Source organism: Pantherophis guttatus, chromosome 1 (assembly GCF_059756535.1).
Source record: "Pantherophis guttatus breed Tessera chromosome 1, ASM5975653v1, whole genome shotgun sequence".
Lineage (NCBI taxonomy): Eukaryota > Metazoa > Chordata > Lepidosauria > Squamata > Colubridae > Pantherophis > Pantherophis guttatus.
In genome coordinates, this window is record NC_142063.1 from 180,327,506 (window position 1) to 180,349,797 (window position 22,292).

Genomic DNA, 22,292 nt, shown 5'->3' on the forward strand with positions numbered 1-22,292 from the left:
AGGCTTGTTCTAAAAAAATACACCAGCAATCGCTCTGGTAGGGGAGGCAGTCTCCCAATGACTCTCCTGAATTCACGGATACGCTCTCTGATAGGCTTCCCCCTCTGCATTAGGTTTCTGAGCTCGTCTTCCGCATAGGGGTCCTCCTCCTCCTCCTCATAACGGGCTCTCAATAGTTGCAAGAAGCCATCCGCATCTTGTAGCTGGGGGGCCCTGTTTTCGTAGAGTGATGCTGACCACCTCTTTGCTTCTCCCTCCAGCCTTTCCGAGATAGCATTCACTAGGGCTCTGGGGAAAGGATAGAGGTGTCCGAACCGCTCTATGTATATCTCAGCTGAATCGAGGAATTGGGCGAGGTTGTCTGGGTCACCGTCGAACTTCCCTCTGAACTGGGGTGGCTCCTCCCTCTCTGCCCTCTCCTCTCTGTGCTGAGCTCTGGAGGGCCGGCCTTGGTGTTGATAGTCCTCTGCCTCGTCTCTCATCCTGGGGTAGGGAGGTGCTGCCTTGTCTGGGCTTCGCTGCCATTCCCATCCCCAGTTCGCCCTTCCCAATTCACTTAGGGGTTTTTCTTTATCTTTTACATTTGGAAAGGGAAATCCCGCCTCTGAGGCTTTTGGCATAGTCCCCGGGTACTTATCTGGCTCACGTTTCTTTGCTTGAAGTTCTGCCGGGGGGGAAGGCGGAGAAAGTTGAACCTTTGTATTTTCCAAGTTGGCTGGGATCACGTCCGCTTCTGCTCCTCCCGTTGCTTGAAGCAGGCTTTCCTCCGAGAGCTTGGCTTCAGCCATAGTCCGTCCGACCAGACGTCTGGGAGGAAACAGGATGATTTAAACTCAGCCAGCCTGGGTTTGGAGGAGTTTGGCTGTCTGTCAGGTTTCGTTGCTATGTTAAATAAACTTCATTTTCAAACGCAAAGTCTCTAATGAATCTTTTTTTTTATTTAAGGATAGAGAACGACATTTCTGAACTCTTTTGCAGCCAAACTGGCCCCTCCTTCCAACACCCTCCCCTTCCGCTCTCCAACCCCAATGTCCCATTGGCTATCATGCAGATCCATCTCTTCGTCCCAGCACGTTCTTTCACAGGAATTTGCCCCCCTCCCTCTATCACCCAGGTAACCCTATCTGCTGTCTGCAGAAAACTAGGTAAAAGTTCATCTCAGCAATAAATCAACGCTTCTTCTCTTTCATTCATTTCAATCATGTTAGCACTGGAAAAGAGCCTAATTTGGAACGCTGACAACATCACTCGTATCGGATGTTGACGGAGTGAGGCTGCTACCACTGCCACGAGCTTCGTGAATGTGCGAGGTGCGGAGGACAGGCCAAACGGCATCGCCCGGTACTGGAAATGCCGTCCGTCGTACTCGAACCTCAGAAATTGTCTGTGAGCAGGGCGTACTGGAACATGCAAGTAGGCTTCTCTTAAATCCACCGATTGAAGTAAGTCCCCTCGTCGCACACCCGCCAGGATCGATCGAAGGGAGTGCATTTTGAACCTGCGATACAATACCGACAGGTTCAAGAGCTTTAAATTCAGGATACCCCGCCAGCCCCCCGAACTTTTGGGGACCAGAAAGAAGGTCAAATAAAAACCTGATCCCCGTTGGGTAGAGGGGACCAGTTCTATCGCTTCGATGTGTAGCAGATGGGCAATTTCCTGCAGCATCAAGCGGTGACGATCCACGGATGATGGTACTGGGCAGGGAACGAAGCGACTCGGCGGTGGTCCCACAAATTCGATAGAGAGACCTGAAGAAATGGTGCACAGCACCCAAGAGTCCATGGTTGAACGGGCCCATTGGTGATGGAAAAGTTGAAGCCTCCCACCGATGGAACCCGTCAGTAGCGAGTCATTTGCCTCTGCGGGACTGTCTGTAGTTGGAGCCATGAAAGGGGCGTTTAGATTGTGGTTGGAACCTGCCACGGTCGCGAAAGGTATCCCGTCCTTGTGACCAGTCGGGGACCGAGAATGAGGATCTGCGGGAAAGGAGCCGCCCGAGCCTTGAAAGGAACGAAAGGACGGTCGCTGGCTGTACGGTGTGTATCTCCTATCGGTGCGGTGGTACGAAGTCGGAAGTACTTTCCGTTTGTCACGATCCTCTATAAGGAGCGGTTCCAAGGCGGGGCCAAACAGGTTTGGCGCTTTATAGGAGGCGGATGCCAGCCTCCATTTAGCCTTAAGGTCGGCCTTCCAATGGCGAAGCCAGAATAAATGCCTGGAGGAGACGGTGGATGCCAAGGCCCAGGATGCGAACTTCACCGAATTCAAGGAGGCATCCGCCGAGTACTCGGTGGCAGCCACAACCTTATTTATATCCTGGTGTAATCTAGTCTCTTCCGGAGGCAACCTCTGCTGGAGTTGTTTCAACCATATTAGCGAGGCCCTATTAAAGAAAGAAGTTGCAGTCGCCGTCCTGATCGCCCAGGCGACCGCCTGATGTGACCTACGAAAGGCCAGTTCAGCTCTGCGATCCTCCGACTTTAGGCCATCTAGAGAGTCAGTAGAAACTACAGAATTGGAGGCCAAGGAAGCCACCGGAGGATCCCAGTGGGAAGGACCAAGAGATCTTCGAGGTCCGGTGCAGCGCAGTACAGCTTCCTGTCAAGGGTGCTGGGCGATGTCAAAGACCCAGGTTGCCCCCAAGGAGACTGTAGCACATCCAGGAACAGGCGGGGGCATGGGATCACCTCTTTGTCTGGCTTAGCCGACTGGAACAAGGCATCATGGGGCCCCGTGGAAGTGGAAGCGCCAGACGGGTCAAGCCCCGGGGAGCTCAAATTGGTGGTAAGCCGGGCCTTGTGCAATAACGATTTAAACATGGACGGGCGAAACAACCCCGTAAAGGCTGGGGAGTCCAGTGGTAAGGCCTCATCGTCCGAAAATTCAATGTCCTCAGGGCATTCCTCACCATGGTCAGAGTCAGCCCGGGAGGAAGAGGAAGACGGCTTCCTGGCGACCTGGGGCAAAGCAGCTTGATGAAGCTGCTGAACAGAATGCCCTGCCGAAGGAAGGAGCGGAAGCTGAGATGCTTGATGGAGCCCAGCAGCCAGGAACGAGGAAAAGGCTGATGAAAAAAAGGCTTGTAGATCTGGAGGCACCGGAGGAATCGCCCCATCAGGACCACGAAGGCCAGCCGCCATTGGGGTAAACGTGGCCTCAGGTAGATGGCGGGAAGGCCTCTGCGAAGAGGCCACCCCCGCTCTAGAGACATCCACCAGAGACTGGGACACACCTTGGACAGACTTAAACTCTGATCCTGTTGAGCTGCCTGATGGACATTCCGCTCTGGTGATGAGGCTGGTGATCTGGAAGACGAGGAGATCCCTGCTGCGGATACCGAGGTGGTGCGTTGAGTGGCGCATGTGTCAAGGCCCACTTCTGCCACAGCCGCCAGCCGTGCCTTGTCCCACTGTCTCTCAAGGGCGTTATGGTGGCGCTGGGCATCTCTGTCCAAGCCCTTGGAAACTTTAGTCTTATGGGATTTGCGGCTTGAAGACGCAGACCGCTTCCTCTAAGACTTTTTAGCCCGCTTGGATGGACTGTGAGCTGGGCTATGGTCTGGCTCAATGTCAGACGAGAGAGCAGGGTCTGCCATGACACTAGGGAAGCGCCAAGCCCGACCAACAAAGGCACAGAGCAGGCAATATCAGAGACAGCACTCGCCCACCAGATGTAGTCCTTAGTCGTATAATAAGTCGCTTTCCTTTTAAAATATTTTTTTTAAGTATTATTTATTATTTTTATGTTTTTTTTTTAAACAAGGTAACTATATACAGAAATGTCCAGCAACCAGTGCTTGAAAGGTCTCTTAGGCGAAAAGGCAGTCGTGGCCAACAATTGCAGTAAAAGGACCCTGTCACAGTCCAGAGGCAGCAGCGTCCTGCTGCAATCGCCAAACTCCGCCCCTGGCCTTGTAGAAAATGTCGGGCTCTAGTTGTTCTGGTAAAATGGCGGGCGCTCCAACACAGTCAACAAAATGGCGCCCGCTGCCACCGCCAGACCCCGATAGCAGAAACAAGCAACTCACGCCTCTAGGGATCTGCTGGATTGATGCTGTGTTCTCGCCGGTAGGCTGGAGGCTGAGCCCGAAGCGGAGAGCGCACCACAAGGATGACGCTCCTCCAAAGCCAGCTACTACCATAGCAGATCAAATTGGCGGCAAGCCTGAGTGCCAAATTCACCGTCTCCAGCACCGCCGCCCAGGAATCGAAGAGCGCGGGGAGTGCACCGTCAACGTGACGCTGCCCCGAAGCCGCCGCTGAAAGCGAAGGGAGAGAAGCGGGGATAGCGGCAAGCCTGCGCGCCCGTCCCACTCTCACGGCCAAAGTCAACGAGCCGGATCCGCCCCGAAGAGTCGGAATCCGGCAGCTGCAATCCTTAAAGCGCGGGCGGCCCGGAGGCCCAGACACACCACACGCGTCCAGCAGCCCTGTCAGTAATCCAATATGCATGCGCACAAAAAGAGTAATCAAAAATAACAAAAGGCCTAAACAAATGAAAGGGAGAGGAGCAGAATCAGAAATATAAAGGAAAATTAAATCCAAAATACCACAGCTCTGAAATTCACTTCAGCTCTTGTCAGTAACTGAGTGATAGACTGGAGGATTATGGGATTGGAGGCGTGCCTTAACAGGGAGAGTTTGATCGGCTCTCACTCAGTTTGTAAGGATCGCCTCTCCTTCCAACTTAAGAAAGTACGAACTCTTGAAACGTAGTTGTTCAAAAGGATTCTTTTATTAAGCAGAAGTGAAAACCATCCAGTTAAAGCACAATCTGAATGCCCTTAGGCAAAGCAGTAGGATTAAAGTGGTAGAGACCCCTCCCTTTAGGTCAGAATGCGGATTTCAGCCAATACACAAGTGTGAAGATGTTTTCTTTACTATTTCCTTTGAGAACCCGAACACACATGCATTCCCACCACTTCCCTTTAAAGTGAGACAACCCACATGGCTATCATATAAATTCCTGCAGGTAAAGGGAATCTCAGGCTTCCTTGGCGCCAGGATATAGGTTGTAAAATATCTGATGACACAGGCCATCCAAGTCCCCCCTTCCTTCACTTGAATGGCAGTATCACTTTTAGGGATCTGACATGCTACCCTCCTTAGAAAACAAAAGGGTCCACCTGTAAAAAAAAACAAAAACAAATATACACAAGATTTCAAGATTTCATGATAGTAGATCAACAAGGTTTGTTAGGGTATTGGGAGTGAAATTTTCTCAGTAAGATTGGAGCCCTAACGTGGTGTTTAGCGACCCATTCATTGTGTGCTGATGGTAAATGTTTCCAAGCAACTAAGTATTGGACTTTCCCTCTGTGGATCCTAGAATCAAGGATTTCCTTGATTTCAAAGTGTTGTTCACCTTCAATCATGATGGGAACAGGTGGTGTAGATGCAGGTGGTCTGAGGGATGAGGTTACTTCTCGTTTGAGTAAACTGATATGGAATACTGGGTGGATCTGCCTGAGTGTCTTTGGAAGAAGTAGTTCAACTGCTACTGGATTTATGATTCTAGTGATGGGGAAAGGTCCAACGAACTTTGGCCCTAGTTTCTTTGATGGTTGTAATGATTTCAAGAATTTTGTAGATAAGTATACTCTGTCTCCAATATGAAAAGGTTTGGGTTCCATCCTTTTCTTGTCAGCTTGAATCTTAAAAGCTTCTCTAGCTTCCTGTAAGGCTAATCTAACCACTGGCCACGTGTTTCGCAAATTATCCATCCACTCCTTAAGTGAGGGGATGGTGGGTTCTTCTGTGGGTAGTTCAGGCATGGGGCTGAAATCCTGGCCTGTTGCTACTCTAAAAGGGGTAAAACCAGTGCTTGAATGTACAGCATTATTAAACGCAACTTCAGCAAAAGGTTCGGTCCAGTTATCCTGTTGAAAATTAATGAAACATCTTAAATATTGTTCTAGTACCGAGTTCAAAATTTCAGAATTTCCATTAGTACACGGATGAAAAGAGGTGCTCAACCCCTGGCCAGTACCAAGTAAGCCCAAAAACGCCCTCCAAAAGTTGGAGGTGAATTGAGCCCCTCTGTCGGATATGATCCTTTGTGGAGCACCATGAAGTCGATAAATGTGTATTAGGAATAATTTGGCTAAACTTTTAGCAGTTGGGATCTTTTGGCAGGGTATAAAATGTGCCTGTTTTGAAAATAGGTCTGTCACAACCCAAATAACAGTATTTCCCTCACTGTTTGGCAATTCCACGATGAAATCCATAGCAATCTCTCTCCAAGGCGCTGCAGGTTCAGCTACCTTCTGCAATAGACCTGGGGATTTCCCCTGGCGTCTTTTTGCTGCTGCACAAATGGGGCAGCTAGCTACATAGCTTTCTATGTCCTTTTTTAGTGATGGCCACCAAAATTGTCTTTTAATCAGGTGTAAAGTTTTCACAAACCCAAAATGTCCAGCTAATTTGGAGTCATGGCACCGTACCATTAAGCATAGTCTTTGGCTTGCAGGGACATACAACTTCCCCCCCACCCAAGCCAAGTCTTCTTTCATCAGACAGCTGGATTTGTTGTTCAAAAACCATTCATCAGTAGCCAATGCTTGTTTAAAATTTTGGGTGATGTCATTGTCTGTCACTGTTTCTTGTTTTTTCTGGGATCTGGTGACTACTTTAGCGGCTAGTTGACTGTTTTGTACTATAGGTTTGATTACGTCTGACCTTGCACGAATGTATTGCGGTTTTCTGGATAGCGCATCCGCCAGAAAGTTTTTCCCCCCGGGAGGTATTTTAGAGTAAAATCAAACCGTTTAAAGTACTGAGCCCATCGTACTTGTTTTGGGGAGAGTTTCCTTGGGGTCTTTAGGGCTTCTAGATTTTTATGATCAGTCCAGACTTCAAAAGGGGTCTTACTGCCTTCTAGGAAGTGCCGCCAGGTTAACAATGCCCAACGAACTGCATATGCCTCTTTCTCCCAAATAGCCCACCTTTGCTCAGTCTCATTCAACTTTTTGGATGTGTAAGCGCAGGGTTGTAGTTGGTCTTGCTCATTCTTCTGAAGCAGGACCGCTCCTATTGCCACATCGCTGGCATCTGCTTGTATGACAAATGGTTTCTCCGTGTCCGGGTGTTTTAGAATTGGTTCTGCTGAGAACAGCCGTTTAAGTTTTTCAAATGCTGCCTGGCATTCCATAGTCCAGTTCAATGGTTGCTTTGGTTTAGGGTTGTCCTCCCCCTTTGTTTTTAAGAGCTTGGTGATGGGGAGAGCAATCTGAGCGAATGCAGGGATAAACTGGCGGTAAAAGTTAGCAAACCCCAGGAAGCTCTGTAACTGTTTACGTGTGCGTGGAGGGTCCCAATCAAGTACAGCCTGCACTTTTAGAGGATCCATCTCAACCCCCTGGTGTGAAATGCGGTATCCCAAATAGTCAATTTTCTCTTGATGAAATTCACATTTGGAAAGTTTGGCATAAAGTTTGGCAGCACGGAGTTTGTTTAAAACTGCCCTGACTAGTTTTACATGTTCTGCTTTGGTCTCGGTATAGATTAAAATGTCGTCCAAATAGACCAGAACCCCCTTATATAAATGCTGATGCAGCACTTCATTTATTAACTGCATAAACACTGCAGGGGCTCCTTGTAACCCAAAGGGGAGCACCTTGAATTGGTAGCAGCCGAGGGGGGTGTTAAATGCCGTTTTCCACTCATCCCCTTCCTTAATTCTGACACGGTAGTAAGCCTCCCTTAAGTCCAGCTTTGAAAAAATTTTCCCTTTAGCGAGGTGTGCTAACATATCTTTCATAAGGGGGAGAGGATACACGTTCTGCACACTGATAGTATTAATGTTCCGGTAGTCAACGCATAAGCGTTTTGAACCATCTTTTTTCTCTCTAAACAACACTGGGGCTGCAATTTTTGGTCGGGCTGGCTCGATGAAACCCCTTGCTAGGTTTTTCTCAATGAACGTTCTCAGCTCTTCCAACTCCCTCGGTGACATGCTGTACATCTTGGGTTTAGGGAGTTTCGCGCCGGGTAAGATTTCTATTGCACAGTCAGTGGCATGGTGGGGGGGGAGTTCATCTGAGGCTTTTTCGCTAAAAACCTCAGCTAAATCCTTGTATTCTATGGGTATGCCCTCAGTTGGTGTGGCATGACCAGGCATGGCTGTTTCTCGATTCTCTGCCCCCTCAAGTCCTTTATGTGGATACTCAGCAAAAGTCACCTTCCTCTGAAATTTTATGATGCCTTGTTTCCAATTGATTTGTGGGTTCCATCTTTTTAGCCACGCAAAGGCCCAGAACCAATGGCCATTCCATGCCAGGTGCCACTATAAAGGTAAGCCTTTCCTTGTGGCTTCCAATGCCTATATGTAGAGGCACGGTGGCCAGAGAAGCTGGCTCCCCTCCTGCTATTGACCCATCTAGTTGGCAGAAAGCAATGGGGGTTTTCAGCTTTCTTACGTTAATCCCTAACTTCCCTACTAAGGTTGGGCTGATCAAACAACGGGTGCACCCCGAATCCACTAGGGTGGGGATACTTATCTCCCTGTCCTGGTTTGGGATAAATAGTCTTAAGGGGAGGGTAAGCGGTTTAATTGGTTTGCTTACCAGTGGCTCATCATCTGGATCGCTTCCGAACGAGTGTGATTCCTCCTGTTCAGATGCCAGGGTTTCTTCCCCAAAGAGGGGAGAGGATGGGACTTCTATGGTCTCCCTGCTCCTCAGGGCAGTCTCCTTCCCATGCCGGCCCGGTTTTCCAGGACCCTCCCCTGGTGGGTGGTTCCGGGCGGGTGTTTGCGAACGACACTCTGCAGCTCGGTGCCCTTCTTTTCCACACTTGAAACAGGCTGAAGATCTCGGGGAGAATGCGGTTTGTGGTTTGTGGGGCTCTTGCTTTCATTGGGGTAAGGATTTCTTCCATGCTCGCCCCGCTCGATACTGGTTTCTGGCCATATCGATCTCAGCTTCTTCGGCGGTGACATACCATTCATGTAGGTCATTCGGTGCCCCTCGGGCCACGCAGGCATTGTATAGATCATCACTCAGTCCATCCTTGAAACAGCTCACCAAAATATCTTCCGGCCAGTGCACACGACACGCGAGGTCCCGGAATTCTTCGGTATACTCTGCTACTGGCCGTCGCCCCTGCCTCACCACCTTAATGCGGTCACGTGCTTTGCGATCTGCCAGTGGGTCCTCGAACCGACGTCGCAGGGCCATCATGAAATGGTCGAAATTCCGCAGTTCTGGTGCGTTGGCATTATGTAGGGTCACCATCCATCTGGCTGCGGCACCCTCTAGGGCTAGGGTCACAACTCGCACTCGGGAGCCTTGGGTTTGGAAATCACGCCCATACTCTTGCATGTAGGTGAGCACATGTGCCACAAAGAATCCTAATTGTTGCGGATTCCCATCAAACTTCACCCCAAGAGGGGGAGTTTCTCTTTCCAGCTGAGGAGCCCGGGGTTGGTTGGGAATGGGCGCCCGTGTGCGTGCTGCCTGGGGGGGAGGGTTTGCTGGGTCTTCTCCCGTAGCTGCTGCACCATCCGCTCGATAGGCGGCCTCCAGGAGGGGGGTGCCTCCCCTGGCATCATCCATGACTGCTGTCCTTTCAGTGCTCTTTGGTTGTTGTCCTGGCTCCCTTCGGATGTTAAGATTTTCCAAAGTCTCCATCACCAATTGGGTTACATGCCTCTTCAGATAGTCCTCCCTCAGGGGTGCTTCGGTCAGCCCCCCCTGGTCAGTAAGGGCTTCTAGTTCCAGTTTCCACCCCGGTTTTCGGTTGCCACGGTTGAGGGTGACTCCTCTGGTTCTCTCATCCCAGCCATCTTTCTTCCCAATGCCAATTGACCAGCGGGGCTTTTCCGGATTCCCCAGGGTTACCTCATCCTCTCCGATGGGTTGCACGAGACAGGCATCCGACTGGGTGGCGGTTGCTGTCTCTCCCCAGCAATCGGTTTCTCCCAGCTCTCTGCTTTGTTCAGACATGGTTTGCAAGGTCCCCTCAGTAGAGCAAAGATTGCTTCTCTGGGTTGACCGTTTTGCAGATTGTGCTTTCTGTAAGGATCGCCTCTCCTTCCAACTTAAGAAAGTACGAACTCTTGAAACGTAGTTGTTCAAAAGGATTCTTTTATTAAGCAGAAGTGAAAACCATCCAGTTAAAGCACAATCTGAATGCCCTTAGGCAAAGCAGTAGGATTAAAGTGGTAGAGACCCCTCCCTTTAGGTCAAAATGCGGATTTCAGCCAATACACAAGTGTGAAGATGTTTTCTTTACTATTTCCTTTGAGAACCCGAACACACATGCATTCCCACCACTTCCCTTTAAAGTGAGACAACCCACATGGCTATCATATAAATTCCTGCAGGTAAAGGGGATCTCAGGCTTCCTTGGCGCCAGGATATAGGTTGTAAAATATCTGATGACACAGGCCATCCAGTCCCCCCTTCCTTCACTTGAATGGCAGTATCACTTTTAGGGATCTGACACAGTTACTGTCAAGATCTGAGGGAAGATCCCAGCTATGGACAGTGGGAGCAGCACTCTGGAAAAGAGGAGGTCTCAAAATGCCCAACTTAAGACTATATTATGAGGCAGCTACCCTATCAGCAATGAGTGATTGGATGAACTCAACAGAAGAAAGAATATTGAATATTGAGGGATATGATTTGGTTTACGGGTGGCATGCTTATTTATTATATGATAAGAAAGTGGATAAGACTTTTAAATGTCACATATTAAGGAATGCTTTATTGCGTGTCTGGAAAAAGTATAAGTATAAATTAAACGAGAAGTTACCAATGTGGGCAATACCCAGACGCGATAGAGAATATAAGTGTAGTGCAAAAACAAGATGTGATTACATATAAAGAGCTTCTTAACAAGGAAAGAGGTATACTACAATTAAAATCTTTGAATCAACTAAGAGAAGGAAGGATAATTCAAACATGGTTTCAATATGTACAGTTGCAAGCTAGATGGAGAGAAGATCAGAAAATTGGTTTTCTCCAAAATGAGGAGACCTTGGTAAAACAGATTAGAGATCAAAGTCAAATGCATATAAAAAGATTGTATAATGCATTGGTAGAAATAGATTCAGAAACGGAGTTAGTTAAGGACTGTATGATAAAGTGGGCACAAAATATTGAAGAACCAATAATGATGGAAACGTAGGAAAAAATATGGGTTAGAAATGTGAAGTTTACGCAAGCCCAAAATTTAAGAGAGAATTTTTATAAAATGTTTTATAGATGGCATCTAGATCCTAAAAAGCTAGCCTGTATGTATCCAAGTGTGCAACCTAAGTGTTGGAGATGTGAATGTGATGATGCTACGTATTATCATATATGGTGGACATGTAAAAAAATTAAGGCATTTTGGATAAAAATATGGTGGATTATTCAAAATATTCTCAAAAAAAAGATAAAATTTATTCCACAGTTCTTTTTGTTAAGTATAATTACAGATTGTACTGTTATAGAGACTAAGTTGATTTTAAATTTAATAACAGCAGCCAGACTCTTGGTGGCGCAGTATTGGAAGAAGGAAGACTTGCCTACTATTGAAGAATGGACACTAAAAGTAGTGAATTTAGCAGAGATGGCCAAAATTTCAGCGTATTTGAAGGACCATACAAATGAAAGATATATATCGGAATGGAGAAGATGGATTGACTATATTCAAAACAAATATCGGACTAAAAAGTTTCAAATAGCTTATGAATGAAACCAATATTTTCTTTTTGAATTATGTTTTGTTAGTTGAAAGGGGAGTTAAAGAGCAAGAGGGAGTTTGGAGACTACAGAAAGTTAGATTATTTTATGTTTGTTATGCTATATCCTGTTTTTGCTCTGGGAAGTCCGGGATGGGTGGATGGGGGGAGGGGGGTTGGAGGGGTGGGTGGAGAAGGGAAGGGTGGGGAAGAGGGATGGGAAAAATTGTTGTAATACTTGTTAAAACTTTTTAATAAAAAAAAAAGAATCTAGTCAACTAACAGTCAGCATTAAATTGATGCTGGATAAGGATCAACAGAATTCAAGGGAAGCTGAACTTGGATCTTTTGTGGCAACACAAGGACTCTAAACTGATGATGCGTTTACCTCAGCTCCCCCCAGCTCTACCTACTCTTCTCTTGCAGTAGCAGATATTAAAGCAGACCATTTTGGATCTAGCTGCTCTTGATGTAAAATCTAAAGTTAATAACAAGTTCATTGTGGAGATTAAACAAAGTGAACTGTTACTCACTTCCACTGTTTCCATTGCTTCTTGTGGTATATAAATCTAGTTGCTTGTTCTTTAAGTACAATAGGAGAGGTGGCAAAATGATAGAGATTTTGTCACAAATGTTCTGCAAAATTTACAGCATAAGAATATCCTCAACCCCTGAATAAGATCAGCTTGTTTATTTTGGAAAATCTTCCATGTAGCTGATAGCAAAAGCACTAAGAAGCTTGCTAGATACATACTCCCATGTATATAAAATAAAGCTCTTTCTTCTTTTATATAGAGCAGTGGTTCTCAACCTTCCTAATGCCACGACCCATTAATACAGTTCCTCATGTTGTGGTGACCCCCAACCAGGGGTGGGTTCTAAATTTTTTTACTATCGGTTCTGTGGGCGTGGCTTATTTTGTGGGTGTGGCTCGGAGGTCATGTGACTGGGTGGGCGTGGCTAGCTGGTCATGTGACCGGGTGGCCATGGCTATGTGTATAGGGACTACTCAGAGGGCTGAAAAAAGTGATTTCTGACAGATCCTCACATTTATGCCCGTGCAGCATTCTTAACAACCATGTCACTCATTTCACAACTGCTTCTCTTCACCATGTGATAAGATAGGGCAAAAAACGTAAAATGTGAGGACAGTCGTAAATTCGAGGACTGGTCAAAAGTGCGAGGACCAGTCAAAAATAACTTTTTCAGCCCTCTGAGTAGTCCATGTGCACAAAAGGACTACCCAGAGAGCTGAAAAAAGTGATTTCTGACAGGTCCTTGCACTTTTGACCGGTCATCATTTATGCCATCATTTATCTTCTAGTACAGAGATCTCCAACCTTGGCAACTTTAAGCCTGGCAGACTTCAACTCCCAGAATTCCCCAGCCAGCTATGCTATACCCCACAGTTCAACCCTGAGCTACAAATATTCTCTTCTATCGATAAACACTTTTTGGTTAGAGGGACTCAGCACCTGCCTTATATGAGATGGCTCCCAGTGGATTTCATTCTAAATTTTGATATGATTTCTGTAAATAAGGAATGTAGAATTGTAATGGCTGAGTATTTGATTCTTCATACGTCAAAAAAATATAAAGCTAAGGTATAAACAAATAAAAAGATTTGAAAAAAGAAAAGGCTCAGGAAAGAAAAAGAGTGAAAGTGTAAGAAAGAGGAGAAGAAGGAAAACCGAAAAATAATGACTCCCAACTTTCTTTGGTATATATATATAAGTAAAAGATATATCAAACTCTTACTCTAAAATTAACATTTGTCTACCTGGTTTCCATAATCCCAGATCTAATCATCAAAGCCCAGATCAACTTTTAATTTCAGTTTCTCACAAAAAGTCCAGTAATGGTTCATACTGCTTTTATCACTATTTGTTAAGAAAACCACAACTGATTATTTAATTGCACCAAACTCTAAATAAAACAGGAATGAAAAATCCTAAGATCTACAGTAGTGTAGACCCATGCTTCTCAACTTTGGCAACTTTAAGGTGCATGGACTTCAATTCCCAGAATTCCCAAGGCAGCATGAAGTTTGCCCATCTTAAACTTGCCAAGACTGAAAAACATTCATCTACAGATAGGGATTTTTCCATTCCTCTTTTACTGGTTCTTACTTACTTATAAGCAATCATAATGCAAAATCCTCACTTCCACCGCATCCCAGAGCAAAGATAATGCCAAATCCTTACTTCCACCCCATTCCAAAATAACCAGCATTCCCTCACTAACCTGCTTTCCAGCTCCATTCTCCTGCGTGCAGGGCAACAAAAGAAGACCATGTGATTACCAGTTTAAAAAAAGTTCAGTCAGACCTTCCAACTTCTCGGGGAAAAAAGATCTCGCAAAGTTGGAAGTTCTGAATGAACTGACTGATCAGCCTCCCAGCCGATCAGCGCGGCTCCCAGTCATGCCCCTGCAGCTTCCCCACCCTGAATGGCAACCCGGGAGGGGGGGGCAGGGGGTGGGACCAGCCAGCAGTGGGAACAACCAGTTTGCTGAACTACACAAAAAATTAACAACAGGTTCGGCCGATTCAGTGCGAACCGTTTGAATCCCACCACTGGGCCCTCCCCATCATAACTTATTTTCCATAGATCTGCTTCAGGAATCATCTGCTCCACCATGTCACTTTACTACATGGAAGCTGTGAGACGCCATTGATGAAGAAGGCGCCATTTTGGGAGTAGCCTGCAATGGTTCCTGCTTACAGGACAGTCGCATGTGGCCTCTGTAACATATAGGGAATCTGAGGGGTAAAACGGTTGGCTCTCCCTCCTGAACGAGATCTCCAGAGATATCTCCTATACATTACAAAGCTGCTTGTTTAACAACCTCTGCAAAAATACATCCTATATGTTACAAAACTGTGTGGCACCATTCTGGGAGCAGGAGCCATTTCAGAGTGGCCACAATTCATTGCAGCCACTTTCAAAATGGCCTCTGCTTCTGGGACAGTATCACAAGCTTCTATGGTAAGTGTTATTAATAGATTACACATTTACACTACAATAGATTACATTTATTAATAGATTACATTTACACCCATTGCTACTAGAATCAACACTCATTGAATAGTTCCCTTTAGGCACTGATTGGACAGTACAGAACATTAGTAGCATGTCAAAAGAATTGAGAATACAAAGAATTGAAAGGATGCATTAGAAATCCCATTTAAAAAGTTTGGGCAAGTGACTGTTGCAGTCAAAAGAAAAACCTGTAAATATATCTTTGGACCTCTGAATTCTATGAATACACCTATATATAAACAGAGCTTCTGCTGATCTCCTAAGTTTCTGAGACTACCACAAGGAATAATCACAATTCCATTTTACTGCCTAACTGAAGGTCAAGATAATAGTGCTGAATATATATTAAAAGCTACTGCACCAAGCAACTCTAAACAAAATGGCACTAAGACATGAGAGAAAAAATCTACTGAAGCCATCATGACTCTTCTAAAATAACTGTAAGGTGGAAACCAGCTTGACACTAATTCACAAACAAGACTAATTCATGCCTCAGAGTGGCAACAAACTCTTTGAAAAAGTGATAGGTTGAGCTTCTTATGAAATCCTTGAAACTCTTTCTGAAAAATCAACAAATATATACAGATAAAAAGCCCTTCAAACACTGAGATGTTTGCATGAATGTGCTCAGGAATCCAGGAAAATGGGTATTAAGACAATATTCTGTCTCATATCAAAACCACATACAGGTAGTCCTCGACTCACAACTACAATTCAGATTGAAAATTCCATCACTAAACAATGCAGTCATTGAGTTGCGCCCAATATTACAACCTTTTCTGCAGAGGTTGTTAAGCGAATCCAGCTTCCCAACTGATTTTGTCAGAAGCCCACTGGGAAGTTACAAATGGTGATCATGTGACCCTGAGATATTTCAACCATCATAAATAAATGCCAGTTGCCAAATATCTGAATTTTATCACATGACTGCAGGGATGTGCGACAGTTGCGAGTACAAGGATCAATCATAAGTCGCTTTTTTTAGCTCCATTGTAACTTTAAATGGTAAATGGTCATAAGGGTCACCTGTACCCTCTGGGGAAATAAAATTAATGGCTAACGTTCAATCTTTTCCTGATACATAGTAAAGAAAGGCACATTTACACATAAGGTACAGTTGCCATTAAGTTCATAGTGCCTACATTATACTTAGCAAGAATGCAGTCTTCGAAGAAGAGAGGTTTAGAAAAACAGCAATAATACGTTTCACATAAACATTAAACAAGTGATAAATCTGGCATAGATAGAGAATAGCACAGGGGTGTCAAACTCAAGGCCCAGGGGCCAGATCCGGCCCATGGGGTGCTTAGATCTGGCCAGTGGGGCTGCCCTGGAAAGGACCAGCCTGCAGTGCCTCTGCCAGCAAAAACAGAGCTTTGTTTTTGCTGGCAGAGGGTTGCAGGAGGCCGTCACAGCTGAAAACAGAGCTCGGGAGGGCCGCGGGTGGCCTTCCAGAGCTCCATTTTCAGAGGGTTGCAGGAGGCCATCGCAACCAAAAATGGAGCTTGGGAGCCTGTTTTTGCTGACAAAATGCTCGGGCCGCCACAGGCACCCCCAACACGAGTGATGTCGAGCTGGCCATGCACACCCTGCCCATGTTCACCCCGTCCCCTGAGGTCAAACACAACCCTGATGTGGCCCTTAGTGAAATCAAGTTTGACACCCCTGGAATAGCAGCTCTAGCAGGCATATAAGATGGCTGTTGTCTTGATAGATAAACAGGTAAGGTACAAAATATCTTGACTAAGGTCAGCGTGTAATAAGGAAATCATTATATCCAAATAGATTTTAGCCACGATCCTGATTATGAGTGAAATAGACAGTAAAAGATAAAGTAGCAGTTCTATCTAGGAAAACATAAATGGAGGTTCACCATCCCAAGTTGCTTCTAAATGAGATAGGTGCAAATAAACTGGATGGATGGATGGATGGGGAAGATTTAAGAGATTCAGCTGACTGTTGTCCTTGAATATAAACAAACTGACTAATGGAGCAATGTAAAGTATCAGAGGAAAGTTTCTGATATCAGGTGCAATTTCCAATAGTGAGTTCTAACTTACATGCTACTCAGCTATCAATTAAAATGTTGTCCTCCGTCAGCCACGTGGACCATTGGCAGAAAGAAATGTTAATTATTTGTTCCAACTGCTTTGAAACTTATTGAATTTGGTATTCAATATATTTTGATACGAAAATTTTGTACCAGTATTCATCATGTTTGGTACTCAGCACACAAGCTAGAACTTGTCAGTGTCAACTGCCTTGTGACTCACAACATTTTTCCTTATAGGGAAATTGTGCCTCCCAGAACCAATTAACGATGAGTACTGAGGTACTACTATATTATTTATTATTCACATCATGTACAAAGCACATTGGGCTACAGTACTCCACAATTCAGGATCTGCAGCTACATTCTCCACATCCTTCCTTTTAAGATTGAGGATTTTTGGGTCTTCCTGAAATGTTTGGCACCAGGTTTTCTCTGGCCTTCCTCTTTTTCTTTTTCTCCATCTGGTGGTATCCAATTGATTGTGGGTCTTTGCCAGACATTTCTTACTTATGCGGAGCACATGTCCAGCAAAGCACATTCTTTGTTCTGTCATTATCTCAGAGTGTCTTTGGGAATTAATTCTTTGTAGAATTTCTGCATTTGTGACATGATCCCAAATAATCTGAGGTAATGTTGGAAGACGTCAATCTTAAGAATAATTCTTGTAAATTTCCAGATCTTAATGATATAAATGGCAGTAGATATGACAATGGCATTAAATAATCTGATCTTGGTTGCTGTATTTACAATGAATGTGGTTCATACTTTACTTTACTTTACTTTTATTTGATTTATATACCGCCCTACTCCCGAAGGACTCAGGGCGGTGAACAGCCAACAATAAAATACATACATACAAAATTTAAAAAGCAGAAATAAAATCGAATTAAATAGTTTGGCCCAGACAGATTAAAAAACCCCAATCAATTTAAAACAAATCAAACTTTAAATATTAAAAATATTTAAAAATATTTAAAAATTATTTAAAAAGAGGGAGAAAGTTAGGTCAGGCCTGCCTGGTGGAATAAAAAGGTCTTAAGAGCGCGGCGGAAGGTGCGCAGATCCGGGATCCTCCGTATCTCCGGGGGGAGCTCGTTCCAGATAGAAGGTGCCCCCACAGAGAAGGCTCTCCCCCTGGGGGCCGCCAGTCAACATTGTTTGGCTGATGGCACCCGGAGGAGCCCCTCTCTATGAGAGCATACCAGCCGGTGGGAGGCTATTGGTGGTAGTAGGCGGTCCCGCAAGTACCCAGGTCCTAAGCCATGGAGCGCTTTAAAGGTGATGACCAAAACCTTGAAGCACACCCGGAAGACCACCGGGAGCCAGTGCAGCTCGCGCAGGAGGGGTGTCACATGGGAACGCCATGTCGCTCCCATTACCACCCGCACGGCCGCACTCTGCGCCAGTTGGAGCCTCCGGGTGCTCCTCAAGGGAGCCCATCTCTTGGAAGACAGCAGTTGTTACATTGGAGTAATATGATTGTGTTTATCAGTGCAAGGAGTCTTTGACACTGTACAAAAAGGAGGGAGGAAATCTCTTGATATTTATGCTCAGGAGACATATCAGGGCTGAACAGGAAAAAAACCCTACTAATAAAGGAGAATATTTATACCTAGGGTTGAAATGAGGGGTCCTTGATACTCTCTGGGCTTGCTTGTTTTCTTGCAGACATTCCATTACCCAAACTAGGTAACATCATCAGTGCTAGTAAGGAGAGGAGTTTGCTCTCAGTTTATATTCTAGTCTCTCTAGGAGTCTCTGGAGGCTGGGGACAGCAAAAAACGTCACTTCCTGTCCCACCGGGAATCGGGAAATGGGCCCTTTCAGGCCTCCGGAGGGCCTCCGAGGGAGTGGGAAAGGCTGTTTTCGCCCTCCACAGATGCATAGAGAGGATCTGGAGCCAGGTAAGAAAGAAAAATGGGCCTTCCCCACCCCCCTTCCCCAGGCCCTCCAGAGGCAGGAAACAGCCTGTTTCCCTACTTCTGGTGGGCCCAGCTGGCCGGTGCGCGCATGCACGCCAGAGCTGAACTGGCGTGCCCACTGATATGGCTACGCATGCCACCTGTGGCATGCATGCCATAGGTTCGCCATCATGGTTCTAGTGTCTTGCCCTGTCAGTGTTTGGGGGGGTGGTCTTAAAGATTCTTTGATTGGGCTGTTTACTGTTGGCTTCTCTGGCACTTTCTTTATTGGGGTATTGTTTATTTGTTGGTCTGATATTAATCTTGGAGTTAATCTATGCTGAACTGAGTGCTGATTGCTGGTGGAGAGGTGCTTGTGTCTTTTTGTTTCCTTTTTGGCTGTTCCCATTTTGTTCCCTTTGATTGTTTCTTTTGCATAGTCTATAGATATTGTTAATGTCTATATGTCTATTGATGGCTAATTCATTAGAGTGCCATACTAGAAATTCCCTAGCGTTTTTAGACTTGGCTTCACCCTAAGTCACATTTTCTCAATAGAAACTAGTTTAATTATGGACAAAGAACTGAGCAAAATTCTAGATACTGAATGGCCCTTAAGACCAAGAATTCAAAGGATTTGTTTGTTTATTTATTGGTTCTATTTATATTCGATTTATATGGATGTGATGCATCAGAGAACAATATATCTCAGTTAAAGAAAAATGCATCAAACCATCCTTACCCTATAAATAGAGTTTTTTAATCATATAAACAAATTATATTTGAGAATATACATAATATATTAAAAGAATCTAGAAATATAGAAATGGAAGAACTGAAAAAGCTTCTTGGATGATAAGCAAAATGTTTTCAAGGTCCAGTTGCCTTTTGAAAAGCACATTTTGGACAACCATGATCTGGATGATTGAGAATCTCCATACACAGAAATATAGAAACTATATTTGGCTGTCTAGCTGCTTCTTGAAAACATTCTAGTACTAGTCTTACACTGTTGATTTAGATTCAGCTTGTTACCAGTGATCACACCCACATTTTTCTCAAATATAGTTCCAAAACATGAATCTCCAATGTCTATGTTTTTCTCCCTACACATAGTACAATATATGTTGGTGATCACCTTTAAAGCGCTCCATGGCTTAGGGCCAGGGTACTTACAGGACCGCCTTCTGCCACCAATAGCCTCCCACCGGCCAGTTCGCTCCCACAGAGAGGACCTCCTCAGGGTGCCGTCGGCTAGACAATGCCGGCTGGCGACTCCCAGGAGGAGAGCCTTCTCTGTGGTGGCACCTACCCTTTGGAACAATCTACCCCCAGAGATACGAGTGATCTCCGACCTCCGGACCTTTCGTCGGGCCCTAAAAACTCATCTCTTTCAGTTAGCCGGTCTCTCTTGATTTTATGATTTTATGGTTGGTTTTAAATTTTGATATGGATTTTAAATTGATAAATTTTAAACTATGGGCCAAATTTAATTATTTTAAATCTATTTTTAATCGTACTTATGTATAAATGTTTTTTATTTTGGCTGTTCACCGCCCTGAGTCCAAAAGGAGAAGGGTGGTATAGAAATTCGAATAATAAATAAATAAAAATAAATAAATAAATATGTCTTGTTAAAGAATATCTTTTTTTCCCCTCAATCTAGTCTTCCAAGCTGCCCAGCTTAGACTGTGTACTTGTTCTGGTGGAACAGCGATTAGAATGCAGTATTGCAGGCTAACTCACTGTTCACTGTCAGGAGTTCGATTCTGAATGGATCAAGGTTGACTCAGCCTTCCATCCTTCTGAGGTCAGTAAAATGAGCACCCAGATTGTTGGGGGTTGTGATTGTAAAGCATTATGAAGCGGTATATCAATCTAGGTGGGCACGCAGAGCCATATCGGTGGGCACGCGAGCATTGCCCTAGCTGAGCTCCAGCACGCATGTGCTCCTTGTAAGCCTCTGGAGCCTGGGGAGGGCGAAAAATGGGCCTTCTGGTCCCACCAGAAGTTGAGAAATGGGCTGTTTTCACCCTTCCCAGGCTCCAAGAAAGCCTCTGGAGCCTGGGGAGGGTGAGAAACAGGCCTACCATGCCATCACATGCCAAAAGCAGGGGGAGCGTGGGGGAGTCGCATATGCGTGGGGTGGGGCGCATTGAATTATGGATGTGGGTACGCAAGCACACGACCCCCCGTGCGACCCCCACTTTTGGCACGCAACGTTAAAAAGGTTAGCCATCATTATCCTAGGTTTTCGCCAGACCTCCCTGATTTCTTATCATCCACAAATTTAATAAAGAATCAGTCCCATTATCCAAATCATTATAGTTGAAGATTATTGGTCCTATGACAAATTCCTGCAAAATCCCACTAGTTCCTGCTTTCCATCTAATTTTGAGCTACTAATCTGAATCTTATTAAAGCTGGCTAGTCAACTGTGCACCCACCTTACTGTAGTGCTATCCAAACCATTTTTAAGAGCTTGTCAAAATAATAGCAGTACAATGCTATATCTCAAAATGAGTCCATCTGGGGAAGAAATATTGAGTACTACATGAAATGGTAGGGAGCACATCAATTTGCCTTGCAGAAAATGGTGCAGTATATGCATCAGAATGATCATATTATAAAAAGGCAAGCTCTCCAGAAACAATTTTTGAGCACATACTCAAACTCAGAATTCAAAAAATATGGCTATTCTTGACATAAACAGTATGTTAAACCCCAATTCGGGGTTTTCCATATCTGCGGGGAGGGGGGATCTGAGAGCATGGCGGCAGGAATGGCAGCGACAAGCCTTGGCCTTCAGGAACAGCCGGGCACGGGGGTGCTAGGGCAGTAGCCTGGGAAGCGACTAGCTTGTCGGCAGGGACAGCTCCGGCTCCTACCAGGTGACGACAGCAGCTATTGGTGGCAACAGCGCCATTTATGAATGCCCGGCTGACTGGCGGATTCACGGAACCCAGCTGGCTGGTGCTGGCTGCAACAGAGTGGCGGTGGCCCATGGGGTGGGGTCCGAAGGCCATGACAAACCGGGACACTGGATGCTGGGAGCTGATTGACCGATTTGCTTGCTCCAGAGGAACTGTTTGCCAGTGCCAGATGGTGGTTGAGTGAGTGGGGCAGGTCCAGGCACAGTGGACGTTGTCCCGCCTACAAAAAGCACTGGGAGGCAGTAGCTCCCAGTGCTATCTTTACAATGGACTGCTACTTTTGAAGAACTCAATTTGGGCCAAGGCTCTGCCCTGAATAAACCCTGATTCCACGGTTCCAGAGCGTCTGCTTCTATGTTAACCAGGCCTGTATTTCTTTCAGACAGTATTCTTTCATCTGTAGCACCTTTAATTGTTATGAGATATATTACAATGAAGTTCTATGTTAACTGTAAAAACTACTAGTAATAGTAATATATGTATTGTGATTATCATTTAAATAAAACTAATTATACAATATGAAAAAAAATCAGCAAGAAATATAAATGAAAGCTACTGCAAAGCTGATCACTAGATACTATTTTGAGGATTTTCTTGAAGAAACAAGTATCTCAATCACAGAACAGTCAACAATTTTTAAAAATTGTTATCAGTTACTATTAAGCCTAACTCAAGAACAACAAACAAAGCATGT

The 22,292-nt window shown here is 45.2% G+C and overlaps 1 protein-coding gene across 34 annotated transcripts in view; it reads right to left on the reverse strand.

The window, feature by feature from the left end:
- Nucleotides 1-22,292, reverse strand: part of HDAC4 (histone deacetylase 4) — a 555,425-nt gene that overhangs the window by 426,846 nt on the left and 106,287 nt on the right. The window lies entirely within an intron of this gene.